At 44.6% G+C, this 13,723-nt stretch overlaps 1 protein-coding gene across 1 annotated transcript in view; it reads left to right on the forward strand.

Annotated features, from left to right (window-relative positions):
- SYN3 (synapsin III) overlaps positions 1 to 13,723 on the forward strand; it is a 445,616-nt gene that overhangs the window by 75,542 nt on the left and 356,351 nt on the right. The window lies entirely within an intron of this gene.

Genomic DNA, 13,723 nt, shown 5'->3' on the forward strand with positions numbered 1-13,723 from the left:
CGGTGAGATGCACCGAAATGACTGACATGAAAGATAAGTTCATTGCATTCATAGTCCCCTAAAAGTAGGAGGGATGGCACGCCACATTGGGGGACCACATGAACACCATGGCCAGTCAGGAAGAAGAAGGAGCTAGGGAAAAATGTGGGCAAGAGCCTTTATTATGGCTTTGCAGGAAGGAAAAGGCAAGCAGGGTAAGCAGCCTTAGGACTGGCGAGTTGGAATAATTTCAGCAGGCTCTGGGGTGTAAGGGGCTATTCCTTGTTGTCTGGTACCTGGCCCTGGGGTCTTAGGGCAGAGGGATGGTGGCCTGGAGTGCGAGAGCCCCACAGAGCAGGTGGTTGGCACATGGGCTCTGGATTGGTTTTGGCTTGCATTTGAAAGGCACTCTCTATGGCGAGTTATTTACCATCTCTAGGAATTGGCTAAAACTCTGTGAGAGGCAGTCTTTCCAGGGTCAGCAAGGCCTCAAGATATCAAAACATCAGAGTATAGAAAGTAAGACATGGTTAATACACCTGTCTAAAATCCAAAGCCTTACCACACTGCAGCTTTTTAATAGTCTTAAAACAGAACTCTTATTTCCATTTAAATCTTATATAAAAACCCCACATTTAAGTAAATTAAAAAATAAAAAATCCTGCTCTGTTTGATTCATAGTTGGAAAATCCTGAATCCTTTGAACCTCTAGAAGGTGACTAAGGCCATTTCAGAGGTAATTCTCCTGCTGTAATCCTACCACCACTTCCAGGACTGCGGCCCCCTTGCCCCGGGTTGCAAGAAGCCTGGTAGAGTAGCTAAGAGCAGGGACCCCGGAGCCAGACTGCTTGTGTTTACTTGATCTGTGGCTTCCCTTGGGAAATAAATGTAATCTCATTGTACCATAGTGCTCCCAGCTATAAAGTGGGCAGAATAATAAGAGGACCTATCTCAGGTGGCTACTGTCCTTAGAACAGTGCCTGGCACATAGTAAGTGCTTAAAAACTATTAATGCATTTTAATCCTAATATAAATATGATTTATGATATGAAATTATAAATACATTGCCACTGGAAATACCCGTGTTCAGTAGCTACCTCATCTCGTCCTCTCACAGCTAATCAGTAGTATTACTACGTTTGTTTCTGCTTCTCCGGTGACTACAACCACTGCTTCTCCAACTTTTGTCTCCCTTGCTTCTCTTACTATTGTTCCTACTGGGATCCCCATTGCCACCATCGCCGTTGGACGTCACTACACCAAGTGAAAGTCATGTCAGCCGGGTCCTTAGAGTGAAAGCAGGTGTGAAGGTGCAGAAGACATGAGCCATCACTGCTGGGCCACCACTGACACCCCCATCCTGTCTCTCTTACACCCTTTTTCATCCCCTCTGCTCTGGGTTTAGGGGAAGTTATTTATGAAGTCCCCAGACACATGGGGCCATCGTTGTTGAGGCTGTGTATGTGATTCTAAGCTGATGAGGTGTTTTCTCTGAGCCTGCAAGGTCAGGAAGGACCCATTTCAATTCTTTGTGGCACTGGACGTGCAAGTGCCATTGTGAGTCAGCAGCTCAGAGGGTCACTCTGCTACCCAGAAGTGGACAGAAGAAGATCCCCCTTGCCTTGGCTTCTTGACATGGGAGTGCATTGATCGCAGATGGCTCTTTTTCCCTGCCCCTACCCCTTGCAGTCCCCATTTGGGGATTCGGTTCAGATTGGCTCTTGAGTCCTACCTGCATCATGCTGTCTTGGAACTGCTCTGGCCCCATGGGAAGAAAATGAGCATCTGAGAAGACCAACTTGGCCTTTAGGAACAAGAATCTCTATTGAAGAAGAGGAATCGAACAGCTCGTTTGCAAGGAGGAAAGTGGCCCTTGGTCTCCCCCTTTCCTGAGCCCAGCCTTAATTTGGAGATATTTCACAGTGGGCTTTTGAAGGGTGGCTGGTTCATACCAAGCCACCTTAAACGCTTGGAGCTGCCTTAAATGCTTGGAGCAGAAGCCTATGGGGACTTGCAAATCAACCTCAGGAAGAGAAATTAGCTATGTCTTGTCTCAGAACTCCCAAAGCCTGCTCCAAAATAAACACATAAGCTGTGCCGGCCGGGAAAGCATGGGCCCTTTTTCTTCTTCATTTTAGAAACTCCATGTGTGCCTTATTTTAAATAGGCGCCAGCACACGAGGCCCTTTTAACAAGATTGAAAACAGATGGGGCCTCAGGCTGTTCAGTAGCTCTCAGAAACGAACATGGGAAGTGCTAAGCCATCTTGTGTCCAGGCGACGTTCATTTTCTCCTTGAAGCACCAGTCTGCCAGGGCTCTCATTCCCAGGGAGCACGAGTCTGCTTCCTGCATCAGGTGTGTCAGCCAGGGGAAGGAAGTATCTCCTTTCACTGCATTTATCCCTGTTTGCATTTACTTAACCCTTTGGCAGCTCGGGAGAAAAGAGGATTGTGCTGTCCTTAGAGGCCCCAGGCTTCTGGAGCTGGGAGCATTAAGTTTACCTTCCTTATTATCAATGGGCTTATGACCCTTCATGGTTCAAATCTCTCCAGAAGTTCCCAGTCTCCCTCCAGGTATTAGCTAGAGTCCTTCCCATAGCTATAGGCCCTTCATGGCTAGACTTCTGTGGCATTCTTCCTGCCCTTTCCTGCCTTGTCTTTCTTGCTTACTCTGATCCAGGCATGCTGGGCTTCTCACTGTTCTTTAAAATCAAATGACAGGAAACAACAAGTGTTGGTGAGGATGTGGAGAAATTGGAACCCTTGTGCATTGCTGGAAGGAATGTAAAATGGCGCAGCCACTGTGGAGAACAGTATGGCAATTCCTCAGAAGGTTAAACATAGAATTACCATATGACCAAGCAATTCCACTTCTGGATATGTACCCCAAAGAACTGAAAGCAGACCCTCTTCCCCAAGGTATCCTCACTGAGGTTCTTTGTGCCAGTGTCCCCTCCTCAGAGATGCTTGGCCACTCTCTCTGAAATGACACTCTTCCCATGCACACTTCTCACTCACTCTGTATCTCTTCACCTGCTTCATTTTCCTTCACAGAATTTAGCGCCCTGAGTCCTAAAATGCTCATCTTTCCAAAGTATCTGCTGCCAAGCTAGAGCTGCCATAGAACATCAGGGCCTCAGTGTCTGGGGCTCAAACCTCACCATGTTTGCAGAGGCCCCAGTGGGAGGAAGTGGCAGGTCCTCATCTCGGGGTGCAAATGGGATTAAACGGAGAGTGAGACACAAAGGGACAGCTGGGAGGCAGCTCTGGGAAGAGAAGGGGAGGTCCATGCTGTGGGTCACAGCGGGCAGGAAAGAAGGGTTGAAAGAAAGGTCTCTTCATCTCTACAACCCTGAAAAGGGGTTTGGACCTTCAAAATAAAAAAATTAAAAAGTACGTTAAGGTAGGATAGAGCATTTGAATTTCTCAGAGCTTTGATGGAGAAGATGTTCCTACCATCACATTACAAGTTTCAATTTGGAGAAAGAAACTTCACAGAAATTCAATGTCGTCAGCCTATTCAAGCTCCTTCAGTGTCTCCCTCAGCCTCCGTGTGCACAACTACATCTCAGCTCTTCTCACCCAGACAGCTCCTCCCAGAGCTCCAGCCCCCCAGTCTCGCCCACACCTATGATATGAATGGGTGCAGCTGCCCAGCAGTGGCCTTTGCTTCCACATCCCAGTCTCCAAGCCCCCAAATCTTCCATCGCCCTTCTGGGGAAATGTGGGGAGACTTTCACACCTGGTTTGCTTAATCCTATAAATACACTTTGCTGAACATTCAGCAGAGCAGTGTTGGCACGTGTGGAGCCAGCGCGGCAGTGAGAAGTAGATGTCAAGGCGACATGAACCATCGTTCTCTTTGGCGTACTTAAGCTGTGGTCTTAACATTTCTGAACATTTGCCTGATCTCTTGTAGGTAGCAAGAGTTTGTGGCAGGTGGCAACGTTCTCTTCTAGGTCTCTCAACCTTAAAAGCTCTGGAGGCTGAGGTAGTCCCACCATTCTGTCCCCTAAAGCCTTCCCCTCCCCACCTCCTCTTCTTCCCCCTGTCCAGTCCCTCCCTTCCCCCCTTTCTCTAGCCCTCCTTCCTCCCCTTCTTCCTCCTTTCCTTCCTTCCTTCCTTCCCTGAAGACATTATCAAAAGCTCTCCTCAGCCTTGAAGCTCACCTGGCAAAGGCAAAGGACAATGGGTACAATGGATGTTTTTCTTTGATTCTCAGTTGCCGTTGTTTCTTGTGGGTACAGCTTTCTTGGGCACCCGAGCAGGAAGGGGTGAACGGCAGAGCAGAACTAGAGCATGCCCAGGTGCTGGCCGCCATCCACCAGAACCCCACCTTAATCTGTATGGAATGTGTATCTAAGCTCCAGAGAATAAAACTGGGCCATTAAAAAAAAAAAATCCTGAAAAATCAGAGTGGTGCCACATTTATTGGTGATTTTTTTTCAAACTGGACTTCTTGGGTTCTTGCATTGCCCAATGTAATGGTGACGGTGATGGTGGTGGTGGTGATGTTGAATCCTCATCATTATCTTCATTGACAATGTGAAGATGATGTATTGCTCATGAGGATGGTGATGGTGCTAACACTTTAACCCTGTCATCCAGAATAAAATCCTGACAGGGATCGATACACTGTCCCCTCCGACCTCTTCTTCTTCCACTCATTCCCTCACTAGGTCTGTTCCAGCCACACTGCCTTCCTTGCTGTTCCTTGAGCCCTGCACATATGCTCCAGCCTCAGGGCCTTCCTCCTTGCTGTTCTCTCTGCCTACAAAGCCCTTCCCCCTCTTGTTGTATGATTTGCTCCCTCACTTTGCTTATCTCACTGATCAAGTGCCACCTTCCCCTGACCCCCCTTATTTGACATAACACTCACCTCCCAGCGCTCTGTCCTCTTACCAGAATCTATGTTTCTTTCCCTGACATATTGTTTATTGTTAATGGCCTATCTCCCCCACTAGATACAAGTTCCATGAGAACAGGGAATGTTGTTCCTTTTGCTGCTACATCATCAGACCCTATCCTTGGCATGGTAGCTGTTAAGTGCATGAATGAATGGATGAATGGAGTCAGAATTATAGCTCTTGCACCATAACCTAGTGATCTTGGCTGAGTCATTTGTTCTCTCTGCTCTTCAGTTTTCTCTGTTTTCAGTGGAGATGCTAATATCTACCCTCATATCAAGAGGTTGTTGTAATGATCCAATTAAATAACATAACCTTGATAGCTCACATTCATTATGCACTTATTTTCACTTACGCACCTTGGTAAGGGCTTTTATCAGTTCATTTAATGCTCACAGCCACCATAGGAAGGCTCATTTTACAGACGAGGGACCGAGGCATAGAAAGGCTAGCATGCTTCAAGTTGTACAGCGAGTTAAGGCATAGAGCTCACACTCAGACTCGCGGTCTGATTCTGAAAACCACTCTATACCAAACACTTTGTAAACTGCAAACCACTGCTGTTGATTTTTTGTTTTGTTTCTAAAATGTGGCTAACTCCACCTAATTTTGGATTTTCCATTACTTGAACATTTAAGAATGTAGGTTTTATCATTTTAATTTTTTCTGTATTTTTATATTTATTTGGACATGTTTTTATGTATTTGTTGCTCCCTGCCCTGCCTTCTCCACACACGCACATACACATACACACACACACATACACACACACACACAGGAGGATTATGATGTTTTAATGAGCAGAAGATGCCTTTGCATCTACCCACCGTAGCTGGCTGCTCAGCATCAGCACACTCTGACCCAGTGGCCGGAGCCCTTCACTGAGATGCCAAGTGCGGCTCCTGAGTGAGATTTCCTCATCTGGGATGGGCCACCGAGAGAGTCTGCAGACTCTCAAAGCCTCTTTTGTCTACAAGGTGAACTGGTGGAAAAGACTTCAGGTGCCAATCAAGGAAGTCACTGAACCCGCTGGGCCCTCAGAACTAAACACACAGCCTGTGCCGGGAAATCTACAGGAAGCAGTTCTTGCCGACAGCAGGCCTTGGGCCACCTGCCAAATGTTTGCAGAAGCGGGGCAGTTGGAAGAGGCAGAGTGGTGAAGGAGGGGCAGGGGCCCGTGGGCTTTGCTGACATGGGAAGGTATGAAAATGAAGGCGGCCGCATGCACAAGCAAAGCCCAAAGCCAGCCCAGCAGCCCTTTAGCTGACCCGCTCTGTGCAGTACAACACGAGTCACCTCCACTAAAGCCACTTGGCCCAGGTTTGGGTCGCAGCTGATGTAACTATCAGGTTGTAGCTTTAGGAAAAGTCACTTTGCCTCCCTGGGCCTTACCTTTGACGTCTACAAAATAGACATTCATTTTTTCAGTGATATTTATTTGAGCATTGTGCTGTATGCCAGTTACTGGTTTGGGTGCTAGGATAGAGCCGTGAATGAAACAGACCACCCTGACCCCTGAAACTTCTCTGGTGAGAGAGATGGGCAACTGAATATTAAATTGGGATGGATGTAAATCAGGTCAGATGGGGGGATAAGTGTACAATTATGTCAGTGGGGGGGTGAGTGTAGTAGGATGAGTTCTGTTGAGGAAGGGGCATGGAGTCAGCAGGTACTTTGCAGGAAGGTGTCTCGGGGGTGCCACTGAGTAGTGGTGAGAGTGGAGTGAGGAAGGTGGCCTTGCTGCCATCTCCAGGAAGCTCTAGGTGTTGGGGGACTAGAGCCTGGAGCTTGCTCAGCATGCTTGGCAACGGAAAGGAGACCAGTGTGGCAAAGGCAGAGTGAGCCCGGAAGTGGGGAACAGGGACTGATGGGAGGCAGTGTCAAGGAGGTCATCAGTTGTCGGTGTCTAAACTGTGGGACATTAGAGACCAGCTAGAGCTTGGGTTTTCTGTATTTAGTGCTACTTTATTATTATTGTTGTTGTGTGTCCTTCCAATGAGTCTCTTAGACCTTGTGAGACTCTGTGAAAGAACTTAAGACCTGAAGAAGATCACAGTACATGCGGAATGCTGATTTTTTTAAAGGAATTTGTTAATGACACTGTTTTGTTCCCAAGAGTAAACATAACAATCTGTTAGGGATTAGAGTGGAATTTTGATGATAACTTGCTAGAGGATACAGGAATGCCCTAATCCTACCTTGAAGATCACCACCACCACCACCCCTGTTCTAGGTTCCTAAGGTAGCCAAATACACAGGGAGGAGTAGCAAATAAGAGTCGAAATACCATTAAGTGTTAGCCAGCCTAGGCCCCCCAACCCCAGTGCAGGGCTCTCTGCTAAAGCTGGCATGAATCCTGCAGTTAGGCTCCAGATCATTTGTGGATGTTACTTATTATGCATGTGGCTGTTATTACTAAGGAGGCCCAAGGTATGACGAACACAATTATGAAAAGAGAGGCTGGACCTCTGGGACTTCGGGGAATCAGAGTTTACTGCCGCCAACTCATGGAAGGGAAAGCAGCAGAGGGAAAAGATAGATGCTGAGGTGAGCACCTTTGAGAAGCTTCAGGCAGGAGGGAGGAACTGACATGACCACCCAGATCAGCAGGCCCTCAGCTGTAGAGAAGCCAGAATCACATGTGCTTGCCTGGCTTTTCAATCTAGCAGTGACCTGGGCCGCTGTCAGCTGTAGCATGATGATGTCCCAACCTGCAGAGTAACAGTTCTTCTGCATGGGGTGTAATGGGAAAGGTTGGAGAATGGGGTCAAGGGTCAGAAGTTGACTACCTCACATTAGAAAAGGTACCAGAGGCTGCCCACCTTCTCCTATCAACTCCATGTCTCTCTGTCTGTCTCTTTCTCGCTCCTTCTTCTCCTGAAAAATCTGTGGAATGCCTAAGGCTGTGGAAAGGGGCACACTCTAAGCATTTAAGGGTACAGTCTGGACCAGATAGGTCTTCACAAACTGACAGGAATTTCTAGTATCTTATCAGCCATGCTTGGATTCCAGAACAGTCTGTCTGCCAACTTCTTGCCCCTCAGGAACTCTGGACAACATCCTTTTGTGTCGAAATCCTCCTTCAGTCAGGCTTCGTGGTCAAGGCTGATAGCTGCCATGTTCACATTCCCACACATTCTTGGTTTTGTGTGCACATTCCCTTCAGTCATCCAATTCCAAGTCCCACTTTCAGGTTCTGTCCCATTGATCTGTTGGCCTAATAGCACCCTTCAACTTATCGTAGTGATGATTGCAATCACTGTTTCCATTCTGTCATCAGCATCATTATCATAACAAGTGCAATTATTAGTTACCAGCCATGAATACCCCATGCTTTCAGTAATATTATCTACTTGGCATCACGTGCTTGCCAGGTGCTCGTTCCAGTGAGAATGCAGCCAAAGACCCTACAGGAAACTGAATGCATTCCATCTTATTCCTGTGCATGTTGTGTGTGCACATGCACCCATGTGCATGTGTGTTTCAGAACTGGACCTGAGTTTAGTTATAAAGAGGTGCTTATATTGCCTTCTGATCTAGTGAGTTGTAGAAGAGATTTTGTTAGTGGATAGGATTCCAACCATATCTAGTACCTGTAACAGAGCTTGGAGACTAGAAAATTCTCTGTCAGTATTTGTTATTGAATATGTAACCACTCCCCTCTTCTGCAGCCTCTAGTTTTCCCAGTGCCCTCCCCCAAAATGTTAATGCCCCACTCCCTGGAACCAGTGAAAATGATACTCAAAAGGGACTTTGCAGATGTGATTATAGTTATGGACCTTAAGATAGAGAGAGTGATTATCCAAGTGAGTTCACACAAACCCTTAAAAACAGAATTTCCTCTAGCTGGATACAGAAATGTGGCAGATGGGGAAGTTAAAAAAATTTCTAAGAATAAGAAGGACTCAGTGTGCCATTACTAGTTTGAGGACGGAGAGTGCTGTGAGGCATACAATGCAGCTGACACCAGCAAGGAAGTGGACTTCAGTCCTACAACCACAAAGAGCTGAATTCTGCAAACCACCTGAATGAACTTGGAAGCACTTTCTTCCCAGAGTCTTCCAATAAAATCCCAGATGACTGGCACCTTGATTTGGGCTTTATGAAGTCCAGAACAGAGAAACCAGCCAAACTAGTATGGGCTTCTGACCTACGGAGCAGTGAAATAATAAACTTGTGTTGTTTGAAGTTGTTTACTTGGTGGTAATTTGTTATGAAGTAACAGACATACTAGTAAGGGAAGATGAATGCACTATACAATGATATTTGTGTTCCTTCACAGGGAGTTCAAGATCCTTCTGGATTGGTCTCTGACCTACCTTTCCAGCTCTGTTTTCTGTTATGTTCCTCCATAAACTCCATGCCCCAGCTACAAAAGACATCTCACCATTCCATTGATCCAATAGCCCTGTGTTCTTAACCTGTGCTTGTGTTACTAGACACTTAAGTTGGGCCTTCCCTCCTTTCTGCTTGGATACCCCCTCTGCAGTGCCATGGTCTAATGGATCTGGCAATGGATAGAGTTTCAGAAGGCAAGCTACATAGCATGCGTAGGTATCTGCTCATCAAAAATAAAAATAACACTTTATTCAACAAGCATTTTTGGATTCCTACTGTGTGCCTGAAGCTGGGTATAAGGCAGTGAACAGCTTTCTAATAAAAATATTATTGCTTGGCATTCCTTTGTCATAAGATGTGATGTGATAACGGATTTTTTCCTTCAGTGATAATTGGGGGACACTAGTTGAGAACGAAAGATCTATAAAAATGAAAGGCACTGTAGATATAATTGACTCAGTTTATTATGATTCATTCATTTTAAAGATGAAAAGAATTACAGTGGAGAGTGAGGGGTTTGCCTGCAGTCATTGTCACTGTGTCATTGTCAAATCCAAGATTTAGATCCCTGGTCCCCAGACATCAAGTCCAGTTCCTTAACTACTATTCTTTGATTCCTCCATGTACATGTTTTTAAAAGTCACAAACAAGAGAACTCAGATAATCTAGCACTTTCAGGTATAATTGAGATCAGTGTTGAAAACCTCCCACACCAGGTTTTTAACAAGAGTAGCAAAATACAAAGTCCCTGTATGTGCCTAATTCTGCAAAAATCTGCCTGTCTTTAATGATGTCTAGAGACAATCTCCCACAAATGTGTAACATGACTGTTTTCCCTTTCAAAACAAAATCTTGACAATCAAAATTCTACACAGCCTTCTTCATTTTCCAAAGCCATACATTATAGTGTTCTTTCTTTCTGTTAAAAATAAGGGAAAGGAATTCTTTAAAATGCTCCTCATAGCAGATAGGGGAAAATGTAATGCAGTTGAGATAGTGGGTTCAAGCTTTCAATAAGGCATAAAGAAGCTCAAATAATAGAGGATGTTTAGACCTGTGCTGAAACCCGGAATTTCCTTTATAGAGCAAAGGGAAATTGGTAGGAGCAGGTGAGCATTGTAGTAGTGGAGGCACCATTCCTCAGTACAGGCAAGACTCAGAGTCATAGCAGTGCTTGACTTTATTAACCTCTCAGCCCGCCAACCACACTAACAAAGCTGAAGGGGCTGAGCTCTTGATTTTTTTTCTTTTTCTTTTTAAACTTTAGAGAGGTGGGGATCCTCTGAGGAGCTCTTTGAGAGATCTGGCCACAATGGTGGGTTGTGGTGTGAATCAGAGAATAGAACACATTCCCTTCGGCCAATCATATCATTAGGGAAACATGCAACTGGTTTATTCAGGATAGAGCCTTTGAGGTCATCTGGTTGCCCAGGGACTGTATTTTGGAGCGGGTGAGTAGGAAGACTTTTTGTCTGATCAGCAGGTTGAGACAAGGGGGTGGTCATCCTACTTTGTCTTTGGACCTGTCATCGGTGGGCCCTATTTGGTCTGCTTCCCTCTTAGAATACTACACTACTTGATATCAAGTTGACTCCCTGAAAAGCTGCAGTAATTGAGACAACTTGGACCAGACTCAAGGATAGACAAATAGATCACATATGAAGTCACTTGATGTTTGACAAAGGCACCAATGCAATTTGGTAAAAGAATAATCTTTTTAATAAATAGTGTCAAAGTATTTGAATAACCATATGGAAAAATTGAGTCTTACCTCAGATCTTATACAAAACATTAATTCCAGATGGATTACAGATGTAAATGTGCAAAGACCCTGTTTCTAAAAAAGGTTACATTTGTGGGTATCAAGGGTTAGGGTGTGGACATATCTTTTGGGGGAGACAGTTCAACCCACTGCAGTTTCTATGTGAACTCTGAGGCTCTTCAAAAATAGGTGCTCTTTGAGATTCTACCAAGAGGGCCATCATACTATCTTGAAGGAGAAGTGCTTGGATACGTCTATGTTCATTTCCAAGTTTTGTTTGTTGAAGTTTTTAAAAAGTAAAATGCAGAGGAGCGCCCTTTCTTCACTACCCCAACTCTCTATGCTTGATCCAACAGAGACTTGCTACCGTAACACCCCAGGCATTTACCTCCTATACTTATTCATAAACCATAACTGGGAAATAATTCTAGAAACCTTAAGCTGAATACAATGAACTTCTAACTTGTATATCCAAGCCTGAGTGTCTTTTATCCAGATATCTCTTTCCATTTGGGCAGCAAGACAGCCTCTGGGGCTTTGCCACCTTGGAGTTGGAGATTCTATCATTCAAGATTCTGATTTACTCCCTTTCTTCAAATTTTTGGTACCCAAGTGTTCTGTGTTACAACTTTCTTCTAACTTCTTTTTCTCTGCACACTCATGCAACAACTTTTATTGCTAATTCTTCTTTGTAATCTTGCCAGTGAAGTATCTTAAACATGATGGGACTGAATTTTTAGGGCATTAGACTTAATAAACAGGTCATTACCACTATTTACTAACCTGGACTCATTAACGGAGCTCTTTGCTTTTCACCTTGCCACAACATAATGAGGCTATTAATTAAAGCAAGAGACATAAGCGCTCTGGGTTTCCTTTAATGTCATCTGGGGAGATGACTAGGTCTTTGGTCATAATTCTGTTAAATGTTTCCAAGGGGATACATTTAAATCACTGTGAAGTGATATTTCCCTTCAATATAAACTTGGTTTTCTCTTCAACTGGGCTATTTTTAGGTCCCTAAAATTCCCAGTTGTAATCCACCCAGTGCCTTATTCAGCTAAGCAGTAGGGGTAGTGGGGTGTAGCAGTTAAAAGCATAGGCTGCAGTCAGACTGCCTGGGTTTAAATGCTGGCTCTGCTACTTCGTACGTTTTGCAAGTTATTTAATCTCTCTTTGCCTTGGTTTTTTCATCTGGTTAAGTGTGAGGATTAAATTAATTCATACATGTAAAATGCTTAGGACAGTATCTGGCACATAGTGAGTTTTTCATATGTATGAGAAGCTATTTTTATTCATTTAATCCTGAGAAATAGCTTTTGGCATCTACTATGTAAGGCACAGTTTGGTACTATGCATTTTCTAGGATGGGGTTACGGGTTGAACTGTCTCCCCACCAAATTCACATGTTGAAGTCCTAGGCCCCAGTACTTCAGAATGTGACCTTATTTGGAGATAGGATCTTTCTAGAGTTAAAGTGAGGTCGTTAGGGTGGACCGTAATGCAGTGTGACTGGTATCCTTATAGAAAGGGGGTCTTTGGATACAGACACATGTAGAGAAGGAAGACGATGTGATGGAGAAGGGAGAAGATAGCCATCTATAAGCCAAGGAGAGAAACCTGAAACAGATTTTCCCTCACGGCCCTCAAAAGGAACCAACCCTACCAACACCTTATTTTTGGACTTCTAGCCCCCAGAACTGTGAGAAAAGAAATTTCTGCTGTTTAAGCCACCTAGTGGTGGTACTTTGTTATGGCTACCTTAGGAAGCTTAGATGGTTGTAGTAACATGGAATCACTGTCCCCAGGGAGTGTATAATCTGGTAGGAGGGATGTATTCCATAGGGCTTTGGTCACAAGCAACAGAAATTCAGCAGATCTTGCTTAAACAAATTAGAAAGCAAAAAGATGTATTTATAAAAATACAGAGGTATTGATTAAGCCCAAAGGCAGGATTGTAGCTGGCACATAAACATCAAGAGTACTCCTCACCTCTTGCCTCTGCCCCTCACTTAGTGACTGTGACATTTCTCCCTCTGCCCCCTTATTTTCTCTACTTTCCCAATCCAGATGGCAAAAAACATGATCTTCAATTATACTTGGGTTTTGTGTATTAAATACAGCCCTAGAAAGAAATTACATGAATCACTCAGCAGTTTCAAATTCTAATACAAGAGCACCTTATTCCTCCACCCTGGGTCAGGTGCCAGCCCCATCAGCTGTGACTGAGAGAGCAGTATTTCAGTGCACAGACGTGGTGCTTCTACTGTAACCCTGGAGATGGATGAAGCGGGGGGCGTGACCAAAAGGGGTAGTAGTGGGCAGGTGATGAGAAGGACTCCACTAATAGGGATAAGCGATCACTAGCTGTGATGCTATACCACTGCATAACCTGAAGCTGGAGAAATCTAGGGAAAATGTTATATTGAACAGCCTTTGGCCTCGTATAGCCCTGAAGCTGGAGTTGCTTCTTCTACTTTCAAGGAAGTAGAAATCAGTAGTGATTAAAAGCATGGGTCCTTGAATCAGAGACAGGAGGGTTTCAATCTAACTTTGCCTTTTATTAATTATGTGACCTTGGATATGGCACCATGCCTCTGCACCTCAGACTTCTCATGTTTCAGAAAGGGAAGTAAATAATATTACCAATTTCCTAAGTTTCAGGTGAGGCATAGGTGTGTACTTGACACATACAAGTACCCAGTAAATATTAGTGGTTTTTAGCATCATTAGTTTT

This window comes from Callorhinus ursinus, unplaced genomic scaffold, assembly GCF_003265705.2.
Source record: "Callorhinus ursinus isolate GAN/ISIS: 27379988/994484 unplaced genomic scaffold, GSC_fseal_2.0 scaffold14, whole genome shotgun sequence".
NCBI classification, from domain to species: Eukaryota; Metazoa; Chordata; class Mammalia; order Carnivora; family Otariidae; genus Callorhinus; species Callorhinus ursinus.